We start from the raw sequence: 7,757 nt of genomic DNA on the forward strand, positions 1-7,757 counted from the left end.
ATGGTGGCCTCCTAATGCCTGAAAGCTCTTGAAGGATTTGCTGCAGTGTGAACATGCATGGCTCTGAACTACTAGAGAACTATATCGTTTAATGATACTTCGACAACGACGGTGGCTAATTTTATCCAAAAAATTATGGCAGTGGTGGCTATAACTGGGCATGCAATTGTCATCACTCATTGCAGTGCAGGCTGATAGCAAGATCAATGCTCACATAGGTCCATATATGGTTCTAAATATATGAAAATTATGCCAAGTATATAAAATTCTATAGTAGAGCTATCTTTCAGAAGGAACAGAGGTGTGGATATATACCTGAATGACAAGTTTGATGTATTTCTGGAGTGGATTTCTAAGTTTCTTTCTAGTTTTATAGGCAGTGAATATATACCGTGATAATTCATTGATTGTCATCGTGTATTATAGTTTCCTTTTCCATTTTATGAAATGGACGACGCATTTTTAATTATTACAAGAAATGTTCAAAAACTCATCAAGTGAATCAAGGAAGTTTCAAGGCTGGTGCTTAATTTTATTCTGCTATATCTTTGTAGATGCTACCTAATGGATCAAACACGCATTTGCTTTAGCAAGGCATGAAGATTGTTTACTCCACAGTAAAAGGACTAATATTATATCTTCAGAGAATCATGGCTACTCACTCAAACTTTTAATGGCATATTCTAAATTCATTTGAAGAAAGAATATTAGATAATAAAATTCCACAACACCTTTTCCTTTTTCTTCTTATTCTCCCTAAGCAAATTCCTTCTGCATAGTACATGCATATATATATAATTCATGCCTCTCCAAGTACTTCTTTCTAGTTCAAAAAATAGTATTTCTTTCTAGGAATTATAATTCTCATGTAAACATGCCATAGTAGTAAGCATTTAGTAATTCATGTTTATGCATGTGACATACTTTAGAATTTAACAACTTAAGAAGATGTACAACTCGCATTGTTTATAATGATGTTAGGAGAGTTACTACTTCTAAGTAAGGAGAAAATTCATACTTTAAATGGTTCCAGGTGATCAAAAGAAAGCATTTTGACTCACAAGAAATGCAAAGAATTACAACTTCTTGTAAATTCATCAATGTATTCGTATAAAAGACAACAAAGAAGGATCACCATTCAACTCTACTATAGAGCCTTGAGCACTTTTTGTGTCTTTTTGCCATTTCATATATGAAACTACTCAATTATACACTTACAGAATAACACAAATGAACGCAAGACCCCACTTTGCACTCATATGTAATCTAGTACCTAGAGAAGACATTAAGTTTCATATTTCACCAAGTCAAGTTCAATGTATCATCGAATGCGACAAAACGCAATACATTTTTAGATATGCTAGGAAATTCTTACCATAAAATGAATGTCATACATACGAATACCACCTACTATCATGTTTGTGCAAACCGCATACAACACCGCTCATGCATGAATCAATTGATTGAGGGGAAATCGGACGTTAAACAGTACATTCCCGCATACACCACTATGCGTAAAATTGCATTATTCAATTAGAGATAGTCGATGTTGGATAAAAACTTTCTTCTAATAAATCAATTCTTGATAGGTTGAATTCTCTGCTTGCCTGTCATTGCCTTTAGAGGATTTGATAAATGCACAATATATAGCCCTCTAATCACTCAATCCCTGCAATATCTCATAGCTTTCAACCCTCTTCATCATTTCTCTTGAAATCTCTCTCCCCCATCCCCTTGCTTATGGAGAAGGGTGACATGAGTTTTTTTCATGGCCAAGCAAGTGATGGCTCTCGTTTCACTAGACCACCACCAACAACACAAGAGATCCTTCTCACCTCTCCTCTCCTTCAAACAGCCAATAATACCTTGATCATGTCTAACTCACCTAGAGCAAACAGTCGGTATGTGCATACCTCTCCTATCGTCGACCCTGCAGCAAGGTTCGCAGCAACCAGAGAGCTTACAATGACTTCACTTAGTCTATCCAACACCATGAACTCAAATGATAGGTTTGTTTTCATGCCAACTCCATCCCTCCCATCCTCATCTAGAATAATCAAACCAACAACCATTAGCAGCCCTTTTGGCTTTGGCATGATGAATCCTAATCCATATGTGGTCGCAAACCAAAGAGTTCCATGCCCAGATGCTCTAGGATCATCATTCTTGAATAGAGCACCTCCTCTTCCTGAGGCTTATATCTTGGATAGCACATCTCCTACCATTTCCTTCGGCCCAAGAATCCAATCACCATACATGCAATACCAGCAGTACTTGAAAAGAGCACCTCCTCTTCCTGAGGCTTATATCATGGATAGCACATCTCCTACCATTTCTTTCTGCCCAAGAATCCAACCACCATACATACAATACCAGCAGTACTTGAATCCTTACCTCAATGTCAACCCAAAAAACTCACAATATGCTTTCCAAAGCCATGACAACCTCCTAGAGTATCTACTAGAATTTTACCCAAGAGAAGAAAAGGAGTCATTTCATATTCACAAATGCAGCTTATGTGACATAGAGTTTCCTACTGCTCAAGCCTATGGAGGTCATATGAGTTCTCACAGCAAGACCAGAAAGGCAAAGAAGGCGGTACAGGACGCATCGAAGAGACCACGACTGATTCCTCTAATCCATGAACATAAAGAGGGCTCTCATGTCTATATAAAGATGTCCAATGAGAATGGCACAGAAGAAGTTCCTACAACTGTTGAGGCCAAGAAAGAAGAAGAAGATGGTGAACTCCTCGAGGATGATGGCGGATTGAAGTACCTCGTTGAAGAAGATCAGAACATAGAGACTGATCAAAAGGTGATAGCAGAAGCTCATGCCACCATTAGTGAGAATTCTGTGAACAGTGAGCCTAAAACTAATGGTAGCACAACTCCCTCCAATGTCCACTGAGATTCTGAGGGAGGAAAGCATTGAAGTCCTGCTATTTTTTGCTTTCCGTTATCGGTTTTCAGTGTATCTGCCCCTGGTGTTGCTTTTTTGACCATAATTATCATTTCATCTTTCCTTTTGACTGCTTTCATGTATCAATCCATATTATGAAAAGAGAAGTTGAATCTAGAACATTAATACAAAAGGGCAATCAATTGCTATCTTTTGTCTTGGGTAATACTTCTTTACCAAGTACTTTTGCTATTACTGTTTTGATAACCCTGAATGCCTCCCTCTACAAAATGAGACTCAATTACTAACTTGAATGGTTCAGTTAGTTCACAAACTAATACGCACGGTAAAGGAGTTAAATTAACTTCCCTGCTTCAAAGGAGATGTTATCAAATCTTATAACACACACACACACACACAAGTTCAAAAATTCATTTCACAACCTAGCTTTCAATGATCTATACTATTCATACCATATGTGTCAAAATTTTCAAATGAAAACCTGTATTTCTAGTTTTTTTTTCAATAGAAAGTACTCTCAACAAGATTAAACCAACAAGTTCTAAGAGAAACAGCATAATCAATCTGTTTTTTCTCGAAATTATTAAGCGATTACTGAATATTTTGCAAATGATTAGATTAGCCCAAAACTCGAAATACAAGTCCCCAACTACATACTGAAAATCTTGGGTCTGAAGTATAGTATGCAGGGGGTGAAATCGAATTTGTGGGAAGAATAAACAACATTCTAAGAAAGAATTAGGTGAAACAATATAATCAATATATCGAGAATTCAGTAGATATGGAGATACATTGTTACACTAGATCATAGGGGAAACGACGAGCACCGTATATATTATTAATAACCTGGCAAATTTGATAAAGGCGAACCGAACTGCACCAGGACAGATTTCATCATTAGTTTCTCTTATTTCTCACATCAGTTAGAAGATGTAGAATATATTCAAGGATATCATTACGTTCCCTTAGTCCTCCGCTTATGAAAATTACCTACATTCGAGAAAAATATATCATGTAAAACCGTACTGTTGGATCTTATGTACATTTTCATAAGAATTACATATCCCTGAGTAGAAAAAGAACACTAAAATTTTAGCAATAAATTCATATACTAAATTGTAAAATTTGGAATTTCCCTTCCCTATTCAGAAATGAAGTCTGAATCTACAAAGAGATATACCTATGCATCACAATTTCCCTGGCCAAAAAATGTGTAAACGATATTCTTCAACTCGCAAACTAGTCTATATATATAGTAGAATATAGGAACAAAGAAAAAAAATACATTAATTACAAATTTGTAAAGACAAATTACACAATGTAAGCAACTTTTGAATGTTGCATGTACCAACTCACATGGAAAATCCTATGTGATTACCACCTCCGATTTTATCGCATAACTTTCCAGAGTACTTCATTGAATGCAATTCCTTGGCTCGATTCGCAGGAGATTTCGTGTATGTGTACAAATACTCGCCCTTCCTCGCTTCTAATATTCATCTCTTCGTATCCTAGACCTATTTCTCCTCCTCCTCCTCCTCCTTCAATCTTCGAAGTTCTCTTTCATCCCTGTTCCTTTCAACATGGATGAATTCTCTGATGAAATAGATGCACTCCTTAGCCAAAATAGCCCTACAAATGAGCCACCCCTCGTCGTCCCACCGCCAAACAACTCTACCTCATCCATAGTGATCAGTGCATCATCTACCATTCAAAATTCTCCAATTCCTCCAAATAACAACACCACCACCATTGAGGCTAGCAACCAAAGACCCCTCTCTCCTGAGCCATATGATCCATTCAAATCCACAACCAACCAGTTTGTATTCATGCCAACACCGTCGCTCTCATCAATCCGATGCAGCATGAGCTACCCAACAACCGCCATCCCTGATCTCGGCATCAGCTCGACAAACATTCCATATCCTGATCCTCAGCAACAATACAATCCATTATCGGATTACAACAACGTGAATATTGATGGCCTCCTCCAAACACCATTCATGGATCAGCAAGAAGTCTTATTCAATCAAACTCCAAGTTATTGGAACGCTCCTGAAGATCCTCTTGATCCAAACTGGGAGGCCATCAGTGCTTATCTGGCAGGGCAAGTTCGACCGGGGATCGATGGCGACCGCATCTTTAGGTGCACCACTTGCGGCGTGGAGTTTCCGAATGCTCAGGCATTTGGAGGGCATATGAGTTCACACAGCAAGACTAAGAAGGAGAAGAGCTTGGCGCCGACCAAAGCAAAACTCAAGAAGGTTGCAACTAAGATATCTAAATCCTTTGTATATGTTGAGGAACTGAAGGCCATGAAAGAAGAAGCTGCATCAGGGAAAGCGAACAAGCTGAGTACTGGTTACCAGAAGGCTAAGGTGGAGGATAGCAGCAAGGGGAAGAGCATCAAAGGTGATGAGGGATATGAGAGCGAGGAATCTGTGAGCAGTAAGTTTGTTGTTAAGGATCAAAGTAGCACAAATGAGGAATGATGAGAGAGAGAGTAGTGTGTGTGTGTGTGTGTGTGTGTGAGGGAGAGAGAAAGACATCTAGTATGAATTGGGTAGTTTATTTTCTTGTTGCTCTCTCCCTAACTCCTCCTTTGTGTGCCTAAAAGTTATGTGTATGAAATTACCTTATCAATAAATCACACACACATTTATAAATATATGTTTTCTTTCAGTATATATATATATATATATATATATATATATATATATTATTCTTCAATTACCTAACAGCTTAAGTTATATATCAAACATAATTTTTTTTAGGGTTTAAATCTCATTAACCGACTTCAATTCTCTACTCTAAATATCTATTCTAGTAAAGTATATATCTCATCATCTATCATCTATTGATACGCACGGTATTAAGAGACGTACGTAAGAGACTGAAAAGAACTTTTTAGTCGATTGGTCATCTATCAAATTTTACATATGGGGAAGCATCCAAAAAAAAAAAAAAAATTTATGGAAATGGTGAGCTCTCTCTAAGGTTTTGAGTAAAGTGAAAAGTTTTGAGGTCAAACTCTCCATAATATAATTATTGAGCCGTCTCTACTACTCTTTTTAAGTCTTATCTACAATCAGCAGCCGTTATGAAAATTTACGTTTTTGACGTTATTAGCATACAAACACACACACGACAACCAAAACCAGCCCACCAAATCCATCTAGAGAAATGTGCACTGACAAATACCAAAACAGTGCTTGATTGTTTCCTTTTCTACCAATACATAAACTACGTAACTGTTCATTGTTTCCTTTTCTTGCTTTTGGTTACGTTCATGCATCTCGCTTCTTCTTTTTATTCTAAGACTTACTATATTACAAATAAACCCCTCCCTTTTCTTTATTCACAAAGCGAGCCTCAGATTTACTCAAAAGAATACCAATCCACGCCCTTCAGTTTTTTTTTTTTTTTTTTTTTAGAGAAAAGGATATTTTTATTAATCACCGGAAAGGTCGCAAAAATACATCAAGTATTTAAGACAATACTTGGTGTGTCCCAGTTCATCAAGTAGCTTGATTTTTTTTAAAAACAAATAAACAGCTTATTTTTAAATAATATATATATATATATATATATATATATATATATATAGCTAAATGTTAGTATGTTACTTTGAACTTTCTCTTCTTTTTATTATTCTAATGAGTGATAGAAGCTGCTTCCTTATTAGAATAGAAATCATAATTATTAGAAGCGAATTAGACCGGTGAACCGAATTAGACCAGTTTGGTTTTATTATTAAACCCAATAAGCAATCGGCTCGGCTCAACTATTCTTGCAAAGTTACCTAAATTCTTATTATTTAGTTACTCTATTTTTTATCCTGACCTCATCTTACTTATAGAACAAAGCCGATCTTGAAAGAAGTATTCTAAATTTTAATAATAAAAGAAGAGAGTTAATATTAGTATAAATTATTCTATTGCTTAGTTAAATATTAATATAAGAAGTAATAATTATATTTGATGCGATATAAATTAATATCAAAACAATAAAGAATAGTGAATTAGTATTATAAATTGGTGACATTTTAAACTAAATGATAAAAATACCATTGATTAGATGTATAGTAGTGGTAATTAGATATTGTCTTAATCTATGGGCAAAATATAATTTTAAAAAATTGTACATAATAAAAACAGAGAGAATGATGAATTAATATACCACAAGAATCTGCCTTGTTGTTTACTTAATATACCAAAATAAAAATGCTTATTTTGAAATAAGATTATTCATATTGCACAAGTGCATGGAAGCTAAAAGTATTTTAATCCTAGAAAATTGAAAATATTTAGTTAATAAGATATGCGTTTTAAAATTATGATTTTTTGCACATGTACTCTTAGAAATCATTTATTTGATTGTATGCCCTCTAAAGTTCACATATATAAATATATAGCACTTGAAATACAAAATTTTGCTTTAAAATCCTTATTTTTCTACTTGAATACCCATTAGAATAAACTATCATTAAAATGTAAACCATTTTATAAAAAAAATATCATTATTTAAAGGGTTTTTTTTTAATCTTTTTCTATTAAATGACTTGACTTGAAAAATAATTCAAGAGGATACCTATATAAATAACCTATATTTTGAGGGATATACTGCTTCCATAGATTATTTGAAATTATTTATATATTAATTTACATATTTTTTGAAAATCCTAGTGATTCGAGGGGTGTCAGTCCGATTCTCATAATTATAATTGTGATAGAAAGATTATCTTTCCTGAGAGGAAGTTATAGCATACTACTCTTTTCTTTGGCAGTTAACCCCAATAATATTTGATGCCATTGCAACCTGGTAGGGCACCATAG

This window comes from Typha latifolia, chromosome 8 (genome assembly GCF_019914945.1).
Source record: "Typha latifolia isolate L0001 chromosome 8, TyphaL0001v2, whole genome shotgun sequence".
In the NCBI taxonomy this organism is placed as follows: Eukaryota; Viridiplantae; Streptophyta; class Magnoliopsida; order Poales; family Typhaceae; genus Typha; species Typha latifolia.